The sequence below is a fragment of the Macrotis lagotis genome, chromosome 6 (assembly GCF_037893015.1).
Source record: "Macrotis lagotis isolate mMagLag1 chromosome 6, bilby.v1.9.chrom.fasta, whole genome shotgun sequence".
In the NCBI taxonomy this organism is placed as follows: Eukaryota; Metazoa; Chordata; class Mammalia; order Peramelemorphia; family Peramelidae; genus Macrotis; species Macrotis lagotis.
Window position 1 is genome coordinate 96,670,423 of NC_133663.1, and position 14,307 is coordinate 96,684,729.

The following is a 14,307-nucleotide window of genomic DNA, read 5'->3' on the forward strand; positions in this document are numbered from 1 at the left end:
ACTTTTCCACACTCCATCCAACATTTACCACTTTTCCATTTTATATAATAAAAATTATCCATTCATTCTATCACCTGCCTTATTTATTCCTTGTTAATAAAGAACTTTCTTCCTGTATTTCCTTATTGGGAGCTTATTATGGTATATAATATAAACATTGATATAAACCTAATTTCTGGAAAACTGTTTTCCAACTTTTCAATTGGTACTTGTTATAATAAGATCTTACTCTAATAGATGGGAATCCCTGAGCCTTGTAGGCTCAGCACTTAATCAAGGATATTGAAAGTAGTTGGGGGGGTGGCGTGGTTAATAAATGTTTGTTAAATTAAATTGTTTAATTTGGCCTCTCATGATTATTGACACCAGAAAACTATTCAAAACATGATTTGAGTCATGATGAAACTTTGGTTTATGAGACCCCACCCAATGCTTCTTTTTTAATTTTAGAAAGGTTTTATTTATTTTGAGTTTTGCAATTTTTCTCCCAATCTTGCTTCCCCCCTCCCCTCAGAAGGTAGTTTGTTAGTCTTTGCATCATTCCCATAGTCCCTAAAGAGATTATGAAAAAGGGTAAAAGCTTCACCTCTAGAAAAATGTTCATAGCAGCTCTGTTTGTGGTGGTAAAGAAATGGAAAATGAGGTAATGTCCATCAATCGGGGAATGGCTTAACAAACTGTGATATATGTATGTGATGGAACACTATTGTTCTATTAGAAACCAGGAGGGATTTCCCATCCCTCTTGCTGAGCAAGATGAGCAGAACCAGAAGAACATCGCACACCCTAACAGCAACATGGGAATGATGATCAACCTTAATGGATGTGCTCATACCAACAGGGCAACAATCAGGCACAATCTTGGAATATCTGCGAAGGAGAATGCCATCTGTATCCTGAGAAAGAATTGTGGGATTTGAACAAAGACCAAAGACTATTACCTTTAATTAAAAAATGCTATCTTATTATGTAATTCTGCCATATTACATACTATATGTTTCTTCCTTAAGGATATGATTTCTCTCTCATCACATTCAACTTAGATCAATGCTTTTTTAAAATCCAGCATTTTATTAAATATAGTAGCAATGTAAATATCAATAAATTCCCATTATACACACAGGAACATACTTTTTTCTTTTCACACATTTCTATATTGATGAGAGAGGGAACAGAGAGGTTCCAGCTCCTGCTGGAACACCGGTCTTCTTCCCAAGTTAATGTTTTTAGTTTTCTCACAGAACTGCCATTGTCATCTCCTAACTCTGCTCTGAGCTGCCATCTGCTGGCTCTCTTTTGAATGGTTCATGATATCTGCTGGTTCTCCAAAAACCTACACTTCCTAAATAGTCACTTCTCTGAAGGAGAATGCTCATAACTTTTTGCAAGCATAGCATGTAACTTCAAGGCTATTTTAGCTCTGTTGTGAATCAGACCTACAGCTGTACCCAGCCAACATAACAAGAGTTACTTTGGTAATATATATCTTTTGAATTATTTTTCTTGTCTTTTAGTAACAACTTTTTGAGGTCCACTTGATATTTGTCTATTAACACACATTTACTTTCAACTAAATAACAAAATGCAGTCTAGTTTTTCCTCTGGTCATTTTTGTTTTTACATAATTCTTCTTGACAACTGATACTAGAGTTATGCCAGATTACCTTGGATTTTCACTTAGTAAAATTAGATTAGAATGGAAGGGATCTGAATTCTTACACCTGCTTCCAAATTGCTATCCCTTAAAATGGAAAAAATGAATCGATAGAAATAAACTATTTGCAAAGAAAATTCCTTTTTTTGACAATTTGAAGACTCTGGTTGGTGATTTTGAACTTTGGCTATATTTCTAGAAATCAAAGGAACCAATACAAGTCGTGTGGTCAGGAAACTTGAGCACAACTTGAGCCAACTTCATAGGGACACAAACAAATATTTTAATGTTAGCTATTTGACATCAGTTTTGTGTCATATTATCCCATGACATTTACTTTACTTCAAATTCAGAAACAACGTATCTCAAATTTGTCAGGTTTTACCTTTAAAATCCTTGAATTTATACAAATGACATTTTTCATGAGTATTTTCAATATTGATTTCTCTGTAAACCCCAAAGGAAAATGTAGCATACCTAGTCCTAGCTGATGAGATTGGGAAGTGTTAATGTTAAAGTTAATAAATTATCCTGGTTAGTAGAGGAAAATCATATATGTATCATTTGTGCAATAAAATTTCCCAAACGGCATTCAATAAAATATACTTCAAAATGAAAACCATCCTTAATATTAATTTTTCTTTGAGATTCAGAAGTCTTCTGGAAGGATTTCATGAATTTACATAAAAACTATCATCTATGGAACATCATACCCCTAAAAATCTTTTGGTGGAGGGGAAATAGTCTTTGGATAAACACTGTTGAAATCTTGTATGCAAAGTATTAAAAATCCTTCTTTGGAGTTGTCAGCACAGACTTGTTGAAAATCTCTCCTTTCTCTAGTTTTTAATTGTAGCAAAACAGCGATTACTTTCTTTTCTGGGCCAACAATCCAACAGAGAAACAGGACCTCCTTTTGCATATCAGCAGGTGTCCTGCCGACCAAGAACCATCAGTTTTAGCAGTGCTGACAACTCTGAGTAGGTGAGGTTTTGATTTTATCCAATCCAGTCAATCTCACCAGCATTTATTAAGAATCTATTATGTCTACATCACTATATTAGGTTCTGGTGATACAAAATCAGAGTCATTGACCTTAGAGATCTTGTATTCTTTTGAGAAAAGGGTGAGGAAGAGTCAAGAACAAAATGTAAATTGTTAAATATATACATGATTATTTGAAGGAAGTAAATATGCTCATAACTAAAGGGAGAAGAAAAGACTTCCTACAGTAGTGGGTAGCACATAAATTGAACCTTGAAGGGAAGTTAGCATTCTTAGAGGTAGAGGTTAGGGAGAAGTGTATTCCAGTGTTCTGAGTTGGACTGGAAAGTAGAATTTGAGGAGGGCTGATTAGGAAGGTTGGAATTAGAATAAATTTAGGGATGTATCTTTTGTCACCTCAGTCTGACCTTTCCTAGTCCTAAAACCTCCTGTTTCTTTCTTAGCTCCTCAGAGGTTATCCTGATTGCTTGTTAAACTGGAGAAAGAAGGAATACCCATTGTTACTCACGCCTCTGCTTTTCACACAGTCAACCCAATTAGAATACTATCAACTCAGGTATGGTAAGTGTTGATTTTCCTATACTAACTCTTTACCTATTTGTGGGGGTCTTTCAAATTGTCTTAAATTAGAGAAGAGAAGTGCTGTCTCTCAGTGGGACCCAGAAATACAAACAAAATACACATAGAAGTTTGGAAGAGTATTACTTAAACATATAAAATCAAATCATAGTGATCTAATGTAATACCCATGAAACTTGGTGGCTCTCAAGGGAGTTTTCATTTTAATTCAAGATTATAGGTTTTTCTAATTGGAGATAATGGCTTTATTTTATATATTAGGAAAATGAGTCACAGAGAGGTCAGTTTATTTTATCAACCTCTAATAGGCATGAAAATAGTGAATCTAGGATTTGAATTCATGATTTTTAGATTTTAAATCCAGTGCTCTCTGGGCTAGAATAGAGTCATTCAGTAGAAACCTCTTTCTGTAGAGCTTTATTTTCTTTTCACAGTAAAAACACACTCCATTTTAAACAGAAGCATCTTTTTTTGATGAATGCAATTCAAAGGCCTCATAAATGGCTGTTGGCTCAGTTGGATTAGGTTTTATTGCTGGCTCCTACTGGAATGTGAGGTCCCACTGCACATGCCATAGTGTTGAAAGGGAGTTCTCCAGGCAGCACTCCTTCTTCCCAGACAGATGGGTGTCGATCCTGTTCTTAAAGATCTCCTGGGAAGGCGTGATTGGGAACATCTTTCCTAAATGGGATGACTGTGCCTTCTGAGGGCCTTTATTGCTCAGAGCATCTGGATATGTTGTGATAAACAGTATGATAGATTATTTCAATGCCATGAAATGTGTGGCTCAGAGAGAAGCAGCAGAATGGATAACATTTGCCTCCTTTTTTGAAAATGTTCCCCTTCCCTTCTCACCAAGGCTTCCTGACCACATGGCTCTTTCATCTTCCCCACTGCTGCTATTTCAGCACCATGGATAGGAGGAGAGCCTGGAGGAAGGGGTAAGTAGGTAGATGCATTTGACTTTTGGGGAAGTGTGTCCTCCACATCATAGACATTTTGAGCTGTATGAGGTAGGAGGTTTTGTGTGGTATATATACATATAAGAAGAATGAGCATCTTTCAAGATTTTTGAACCTTTCTTCCTTCTCACTTTGTCTCAAAAGGGATGCTTGGGCTTATTTCCTCAAGTTGACTCAGCAGGTTGTGGGTAGTCTAAAATCTTCATACTATTCTTGGATAATATTGTTGCATGATAGTTTGTGACTATTAACAAGAATAATAGTATACAATCATATAGTGAGAATTGCAAATCACTTTCCCTGAGGTCATTTTCCCTATTGAAAAGAGCAATACTTTGGAATCATTGGACCTGCTTTTAAATCCCAACTCTGATGTTTATAACTTGTCTGAGTAGATTCCCTCTGAGGTCCTTTTCAGTTCTAAGTCCAAGTTTCATCCTATGAAGTTAGTAGAGTCAGAGAAATGAAACTCAGAGAGGTCAAGTGACAATTTAAAGGTCACATAGCTGCTTAATGTTAGACCTGTAGAATTTTCCCATGCTTTTATTCTAAGAAGGCCCCCTGTCAGCTTGGTGCCATAACCATCCTCATCTTAGAACCTCTAAGGCTTGCAAGGACCCCCAAATACCAGTGTTCTTGCTTTCTGGGTTCCAGATTGAAAAAAGAAACAGCAATCCTAGTAGAGCTACTGAGGAGTCTATCATGCATACAAATCATTCTGCCTTTTGTGACAAGTACCAAGAACCAACTACCAAGCATTTCTGACATCTGAGCAACAAGGTTTGCTACAAATTTTAAAGGGGGGGGGTCTTGTGGTGGAGTGAAAAGGGAAAGTAATCTGGAATCAGAATATGTGGGACTAAAACCCTAGTTCTATTTACTACCTAGGTAATGTAGGACAGACGTGTTACATACACACACACACACACACACACACACACACACACACACACACACACCAACATCCCACAGCACTCCTGAAAGCTGTCCAAGTCAGAATAAAATGCAGCTGGGAAAATTTAAGAAAATAAATAAAATACAATAAATCACAGATAATGGTAGTGTGCTTTTATAAATCAATTATTTTTATGTGTAGTTCCTACATAATTTTTTTTCCATTTGAGTCTAACACTACTAATATAGGCCAAGTCTTGTAATCCTTTTAGATCTCAGTTTCCTCATCTATAAAATGAAGAGATTATAGTAGATTTCAAATCTCATCCCTCCTAAATCCTATGATCTCAAGAACTGGGAATAAGTAAATATAGGAGAAAGGGAAGGGGAGGCAGGGCTGGATGTAAGGGAAATTCCTCCCTATGTAAGTGAGATTCCTCAATGTGACTATATAATATCCTCTTGTAATGTACTCAGGGAGCCTTTCACTCACTGAGTTTGGGAAGCCTAGACTGATTGGGGAATTCATCTCTGATGTAAATCCCAGGGGATAATTGTCCATCTTATATCTTTTGTTCCCAAAGGCTCTTAGGGCATAGGTCTAGAGATGAGATTCAGAAATTTACATTTAGAAGGGGCCTTAGAGATTATAAAATCATCAATTCAGAACTGAAAGAAATTGTTCTTCCCTATACAGCCACTCAATAGGCTTTATTTTTTCCACTTACATGCAGAAAAAGTTTTCAGTACTCATCCTTTTACAGACTTTTAAGTTCTACATTTGTCTACCACCCTTCCTTCCCTTCTTGCTCCCTATGGCAGTAAGCAGTCTGATGTAGGCTATACATGCACAATGTTTACATTTTAATCATGCTGTGAAAGAAGAATTACAACTAAGGAGGAAGAAGCATGAGAAAGAAAGAAAAAACATAAATGAAACTTTAAAAAGTGAACAAAATATACTTTGCTCTGCAATCAGACTTCATAGGTTTTTTTTCTCTGGTTGTGGATAACATGTTTCATAACAGGTTGCTCAAGATTGTCCTTGATCACTTAATTGCTGAGAGGAGCTCCATCATAGTTGATCATCTCATAATGTTGATGTTAAGGTGCATAGTGTTCCCCTGGTTCTGCTCACTTCACTCAGCATCAGTTCATGAAAGTCTTTTTAGACTTTTTTGGAGTCCAACCCCTCATGATTTCTTACAAAACAATAGGACTCCATCACATTCATACACCATACCTTGTTCAGCTACTCTCCAACTGATAGACATTCACTCAATTTCCCATTCTTTGCCACTGTCAAAAAACTGCTATAAATATTTTTGTACTTGTGAGTCTTTTCCCCTTTTATGATTTGAAAGAGAGCTTTCTTAAAGAATATTATATCTAGCTCCTTTTATTTTAAACTATGGACAACTAGGTAGAGCATCTTCCTGAGTTCAAATCTGGACTCAGATACTTTCTAGCCATATGACCCTGGGCAAATCCCTTAACCCTGTACTTCTTCATCTGTAAAATGAGTTAGAGAAGGAAACGACAAACTACTCCAGGATCTTTGCTAAGATCCTGCCCTCCCCAAAGAAAGAACACAAACAGATAAAATGCAAAACAAAACAACAAGGGAAACTGACTCTTGACAAAACTTGTTCAAGTTACTTAAGCAATAGGTTTTTCAAATTGAATCCAGGACCTTTGCCTCTAAATCAGAGATTCTTAATTTTGTTTTGCTGTTTTTGTGGAACCTTTGGCAGTCTGGTGAAAATGATAGATCATTTAAAAATAATGCATAAAATACATACAAAAGTAGCTAATTATGTTGAAAATATCATTATCTAAATTTTTAAAAAAATTCATAGTGCCAAGGTAAAGAACTTCTGCTCTAAATCAAGTATTCTTTTCACTGTCCCATAAACCAAGTAATAAGTCATCTCTTCAAACCATCTCTCTCAAACTTTGACAGAGGACATGGCTTGTTCAAGGTTGAACAGCCACAAGACTCCTGACTTCAAATCCAATGCTCTTGCCATTATACCACACTGCTCATCTGAAAATGAGGAATTGTGGGTATGCTGAGAGAGACAGCTCCAAAGGATTCTCTCAACTTTCATCTTTACAGAGAAGTCAGTTTGAGAAGTTGCTGCTAGAACAGTTCGGGGAAGGGCAAATAGTCCCTCAAGGGGGGAAGAATTGGTTGGCTGTGGGAGCTCAGTTGCCAGCAATTATTAATTTGCTCCTTTCTGGATCTGTCTTGGGGCTTTCCTGTGCACGGTAGCATTAGGAGTGTTGGCAGATGTGGAGAGAGCCCCAACTCCCCTCTGCTGAGCAGTAAGGTGTGACTCTTTGCAACAGTGCTACTCTATCTTCCCCTCCTCCTCCTCCCATCTTCCCATCCAAGTAATCATCGCTCTTTGGCTTGAGAAGAAAGCTGGGACACATTGTTCTTTGGGACCATAGTGTTTATTGCAAAAGAGACAGAAGACTGAGAAAAGACAAGGGTTTATGCAAATCAGTACTCAGAATGGTACCTGGAGGGAGTAGGCAGCTCTCCAAAAGACATCAGCCCTCCAGCTCATCCTCCACCTCCCTGCTTTGACTCTCTGGAAGGGACTGGGATAACTTTAGAAAAAGAAAAGAGAAATCCTGGAAATTGCTTTCTATTCAAACCCTAATCTTGATCTTGAGTAAAAATACACTTACTTTACTTTTGTATCATCTCATGTTAAATAAGCTTACTTGTCAAATGTATCTTAATCTAGTCAGATGTCCTATAGTTTAGTGGGTAGTTTAGTACATAGTAGGATTTGAGGCTAGGTTTTTGGTTTTAAGCAATATAGTGTTGTAAAATTGAGGGCTGGCCTCAGAGCCTGGAAGATCTGAGTTCAAATATTCTCTTTTGACATGGGACAGTCACTTAATCTCTAAGTCCTTCAGACAACTTTTAAGTTGAAGAAAGGTGTTGATTACTATTAATTGTGGAGTTCCATAAATTAATAAAGTCATAGATCTAGTTCATCTTTTCTCTGTCTTGTTTTCTTATCTTGGGAACTTAGAACTACCATTGATTCAATCCAAAGAGAAGACATGTAGATTCACTGTGAGTCCAAGGACAATGCTTTAGCATTCTTATGTGTGATAGGCTGTGCATATTTAGGGAATATCTGCACAATTTAACCAAAATGATCAGAACATTTTTGTTTCAATATTACTAGTTATGAAGGTGATGAGTGACTGAACAGTCAATGCGTTGGTGACATGGTCAATTTGTCTGACTATGAGTTTAATGATGGCTTAAAAACTCTGAATTTTGACCCTTTGGATGTCATTCAACTGAATGAATAAGTTGGTAATTTGACACAATGTTTTATACAGAGTAGGCACAATAGATTTATTGAATGAATAAATATCTTGTTAAATCAATCAACTTTTATTAGACAGCTTGTGGTGTGATTATTGTTTCCTCCAGATCCTGCCTTTAACTGGGGAAGAACAATAGGTTGGATGGTAAGACTAGTGAATTGTTAGAGAAGTGAAATTCAGATGTGGGCTCTAAAGTTATCATGAGAATTAATTTCTCTTCTTCAGATGTCTATGAGCATTACTTCCTTTCTTCTATTCCTCTCCAGTGAACCTAATAACCAACTTTTTCAAGTAAATCCTTGGTCTAAAGTTAAGTTCAAAGATTAATTATACAGATCATAATTTGATTATTAGCCTCCAGAGGAATAAAATGCATGCATATCTCTTTTAGGCGTTGACCTAGCAACCTCCCGATGAGGTAATTTTGCTTAGAAGTAAAAAAAGAATAAGGTTTTAGAGGTTGGCATTGATCAACCATAAAAATAAACCTGGGGGCAGCTAGGTTGCACAGTGGATAGAGCACGGGCCCTGGAGTTAGGAGTACCTGGGTTCGAATCCGGTCTCAGACACTTAATAATTACCTAGCTGTGTGGCTTTGGGCAAGCCACTTAACCCCATTGCCTTGCAAAAACCTAAAAAAAAAACTAACCTGAGCCCCGTCTCCTAAAAGACAAAAGAAGTTAATTCATCCATCCATCAAGACTTTATCAAGTGACCTGGCATTGTGCTAGACCCTGAGGATCAAGACAAAGATCAAACAGCTCTTCCTCAAGCAGTTTATATTCTGGATATATATACAAAATAAAGACAAAGTAATGGTCGAGGGTTGGGAGAAGTTGGTAAGTCTCCCTTTAAAGAAATCCATTGAAGAATACAAAATTTGGATTACAATGGAGCCTTCAAAACACCTATATTCCAGAAATTCATTTATCACTCTGGCTCTGGGTATTTTGAAAAGTCTGATTTAGACTTTTGAGGGGGGGGTAGATCCCCTCTATGGGAGCTACTTCTCCATGGGTGCTTGGAATGCAAAAGAGACTGACTTGTATCACAGAAATATCAGGGGCTGTTATTAGGAAAGTGAAATCCATTGCTATTGTCTATGCTGGATTTTGTTATTTATGTCATGCTGTTTGTTTATTGAATAGGTATTTGACAGAAGTACACTCAGCAGAGCACATCAGCAGGAATGATATTTTACCAGAAAAGAATGAGCTCCTCCCATTAGCCTAGGCATAACTAAGGAGAGGGCATAAATATCCCTTATTGCTATTCATGGAGCCTCTTAACATGTATCCATTAAGTCTTTAAATATGTTGGTAATGGTCTCTTATTTTAGGTCTTTAGTCCAAAGATCTCCAAGAATTTTAATTTAAAATCATCAAAATAAGTGGATACTCATGAGAGTACTCAAATCCAACAGGCCATTTTTTTTTTACCTTCCTGATGTTGGCATCAGACAGAATCACCCAATACACTCTGACCTTCCTTCTTCTTCCTCCTGATCTGCTTTTCCTTCAGTTGAGCCAGTGAGTGAGGCCCAGAGAAGAGGCCAAAGGTTCCATTCATGGAGAGGAAGGGGGAAAGGGAAGACAAGAGACAAGACACTGGGAACCAACTGGGACATGTGAGGAGAATGAGGTGCTGGGAGCAGCATAGTCCTGGAAGTCAAAAGCAAACATTTCCCAAGTGTTCCTGAATGACACTTCAATTCCCTATTCCCTCAGAGAAAGCTTTCTTTTTAAGGCTTGGAGCTGAAAAAATTGTTGCCTCCCCCACCCTTTACCCCAGCTTTTCTTTTCTTGAAGGGAAGAAAGGGTGTATGTGGTGGGGAGGGGGGAAGAGAAAGGGAGGAAACCTAAGAAACTGAAGAAAAGAAAGAGAATGTCAGTGCCCCTAACATCAGCTATCAATCATTGGTGCAGGGGCAGAGTGTAGAGGGGTATAAATGGGAGGGGAAGGGGTTGAGTGGTAGGGATGGGGGCAGGGTCCCAAGCTGCTCACTAAAGAGCTGAAAAGTTTCCTTTTCTATTCAAATATTATTAATGCAATGGGAAAGGGTCATTTTCACAAGCTTTCTTATGAATAATTTTCAGGCTGAATGCAACTCACATGGCCCACATCCTCCTCCTCTCTCTCTTCTCACATCCAGATTTGCCCCAACATCCTTTACCCCACCTGTACTATATATATATACATATATATATATATGTATATATATTTGTATATATATACATATATATATATATATATTTATATATACCTTGTCACTGGCAATCTCAGAAAGCTGGAGTTATGATTTTTTTCCTTTGACCAACTTAAAACAATTGGTGATTCATAAAATATGTTAAATGGTTTAGATATCCAGACTCTTATTGCCATATCTGTGAAGTTATGCTTGAAAGAACTTTTTGTAGAAGCTCCAGGGTTGAAGATGCCATTTTACTATTTGTCCCTGAGATTTATCCTGCATAAATTCCTCACTTTTTTCCAGTTCAGGAAAAAAATCAACCTCCCAGAAATCACCTCTAACTATGCCATAATCTTTTGCTCTTCTCCAGAACCTGAGATAGACTTTCTTTTAAAGGAGGGGACAAGAAGCAAAACAAAGTAGCAGAATGTTTAATGATTGTTTGGATTGAATTTAGGAAGGCTTGTCAGAATGTTGTCCAGTAGATGAGCAATTGTTTGGGGGCACATATTCCCACAGCTTTTGAGGAGACACATATCTCCAAATACTGAAGGGTAAATGTTGTATTCTTAGGGAGATCCTTGGTGACAACAAAACTAGCCGTAACCACTTAGACTTCTAAGTAGAAATGACCAGAGAGAGCATGTTGAATCAGCATGTCATGGTGGATAGTTAGTCTCCAGAACAGGAAGACTTGAGTTCAAATCCTGACTCGCATACCTTGAAGCTGTGTAACCCTAGACAAGTCATTTCTCAAGGCTCTAGGCAGCTCTTTAAAATGCTAAGTTTCCAAGAAGGTACAGATCAACTTTGGTAGAAGGGGTTTTCTTATGCAGGAATTCCCAGTACCAATGAAATCACAAGTCCGCTCCACAGCATGAAGATCCAAATTCAAATCTAGATTCAGATACATATGAGCTGCATGACCTTGGGGAAATCATTTAATTACTGTTTGCTTCAGTTTTCTAATCTGTAAAGTAGGGCTAATAATAATCCTTCCTCCCTTCCTTCTCCCCTTCCCTCCCCATCCCTTCCCTCCCTCCTTCCCCCTCCTATCCCTCCTTCCCTTCCTCCTTCTTCCTCCCTCCTTCCCTCCCTCCCTCCCTCCCTCCCTCCCTCCCTCCCTCCCTTCCTTCCTTCCTTCCTTCCTTCCTTCCTTCCTTCCTTCCTTCCTTCCTTCCTTCCTTCCTTCCTTCCTTCCTTCCTCCCTCCCTTCCTTCCTTGTCACATAAAAGAGATATCATGGTAGAGTAGAAAAATGGCTGACTGGAGTTAGAAGACCTGGGTTCAAAGCTATTGTGTGACCTTGGGTAAATTGCTTAACCTCTCTGATTGTTCGTTTCTCATATATAAAGTGGAAGATTTGGACTAGTCAGGTAGATTATCTGTTAAAGTGAAAAAATATGGTAATTTGTCAGTGGAGGGAGTATCTACATCAATGAAAACATGGGTCTGTGAAAAATTTAAGTTTAAGAGAATATAGAAGAGTGACCTAATATGCATCGAATTTTTCACTATACTTCATTACTTGTTGAATCTGCTTATTGGGTAAGTTCAGAATATTTATACAATGATCAGTAGGAAAAAAAAGTTAACTAGGGTCTTGTTATTCCTGAGAGAAAGAAAGGTTGTAAAGATAATAGCTTCCTGTCACTGGAAAAACTTAGAATGGGATAACTTTGGTCACTGAAAAAGAGTATTGACCTTTCAGTCAATTTGAGCTCAAATCTTGCCCATGTCACTTACAATCCTTGTGATGTTGGTCATTCTCCTCTCTGGTCTCAGTTTTGTTCTCTGTAAAATGAAGGGGTTACATTAGAATGGTCTTTGAGGTACCTTCTAATGTTTCCCAATAAAGTTTTATTGAATAGAAGGGGGTTCTATGGACTATTGGTTGTGACCTCTGTTTTTTACATTTCTATCAACTTAAATGTCTTTTCCATGTCAAAAGGAGAGAAAAATGGATTAAAAAAACACCCAGTAGTGTTGTTTTTTTTCCAATTCAGCTTAATAACATCCATCTGAATATCATGGACTATCAGGAACCTGTTTTTGTGATGAGGTCAGAACCATTATTGAGAGAGGTTGGGAAAGAAGGAACATGAGGAGGAGAGTTTGAGAAGGGGAGGAAATATGTAAATGCATGCTGACTATGGTGGTCTAAGGAATAAGGTCTAGGGAGATTTTTCAAGCTTTTTCGACTTGACTGCATTGAAGACCCTCTCATTTTCTCTTGCACAATCTAATCACTTTCCATTTTGAATCTATGCTGCCTGGAGAGTCAGGGAAGAGGGCTGGGTGGTATTCAGATTTCTTTACTATTTACTGTCCTCATTAAAGGTCAGGGGGCTGAGAGATGGCTGTCAGGTTGTGGGGACACAGTGTATTTTCATCTCAAATTCCTCTGGGGTTATGGGGAGTTGCCTCTTTTTGGTAGTTGGGGTGGTCCTGCCACCAACACAGTTTACAAATTGCCATGAATCCAATTTCAGTGTAAATCATTGAACTTTGGGGGGGGGGTTCACTTGCCGCTAGCTTGATCCAGTGACCTCCTAGTGCATTGTGATGCTGAGAGTGGGCACTGAAGCAAAGAAAGGACAAAAGTCGCTGATTCTCGTACTGCTGTTGGGAGATTGTATGTGTGCATCTTGGTGGATGCATGTGGGGGGGAACAGAGCCGAAATCCTTTACAACTCCTAGGGCACAAAAACCTCTTAAATCATCATTGAAAGGTCATTAGAAATCTGGCAGAGGAGCAGAGCCCAGATTGCCAGAAGAGAACACAAAACTCTTATTTTCTCTCTACAATACCTGTAATGAACTGGAAGGGCTAGGGTGGAGCTGGAAAACAGATTTCCTGCTGTAACTAAAGTCTCTTTTCAGACTAGTTTGCAACAGTTTTACGATGTGTTAGAATTTACATTCACTCGTTTGTTAACCATTCTTCATTGCAATGAAACGTTTTATCTATCTGACCTCAACCTTTGCCATATGGCTTGCAAACTGTTCAATTAAGCTCTGAGGAGGGAGGGAAAGGGTAACTGGGAGTCTGTATTCACTGCAGGGCTCCCTAGACCTTGGATGATGGGAGTTCCAGCCTTGCCTTATGTGAGCACATTCTCCTTCATCAAGTCATGGAAAAGAAATACAAATTTCCACATGCATCCTCCTATAGCTTCTCTCAAAGACTTATCTTTTTCATGTGACAAATGTTTTGACATATATGGAATCTTTCTTCATTGACTTCTCCCCCAAATGTTTGATAGGAAAAAAATAGAAATCTTGGGGAAATGGAAGAATGTGTGGGCTATTAGTAGCAGATGTTAAACCTGCAAGTTGATGGGACTCTTAAAGGGCCAGATGCTTAGCAAGTGAGCTCTCTAAGCACCTAGAGTTTCGTTCTCAAAGCAATTGAAGTTCAAAAGCAATTCCCTGAAAGCTTAGTTAAAAGATAAATAGAATGATGAGAGCACAAGTCTGAAGTTGGATTTAGTTCTGCCTAAGTCTATGCTGTTCTAAATAGGAGATGGGTTTTTAGGGGTCATTTCTCAAAAGATATCTTTAGGATTGATAGTTTGGTATTATTTTGGATGGAAAAAAGGCAAATAATGAAAGTAAAATTTTCCTTGGAATTGTACTGGGGTTAGAAGGAGACCACCCAA

General features: G+C 38.1%; 1 long non-coding RNA gene across 1 annotated transcript in view; it reads left to right on the forward strand.

The window, feature by feature from the left end:
- The window catches only part of LOC141491137 (uncharacterized), a 122,229-nt gene that overhangs the window by 55,321 nt on the left and 52,601 nt on the right, over window positions 1–14,307 (forward strand). The window contains exons 4-7 of the long non-coding RNA XR_012469470.1: window positions 2,498–2,638; window positions 3,103–3,220; window positions 4,098–4,179; window positions 4,855–4,980. This is a non-coding gene — a long non-coding RNA (uncharacterized LOC141491137). The remainder of the gene's footprint in view (window positions 1–2,497; window positions 2,639–3,102; window positions 3,221–4,097; window positions 4,180–4,854; window positions 4,981–14,307) is intronic.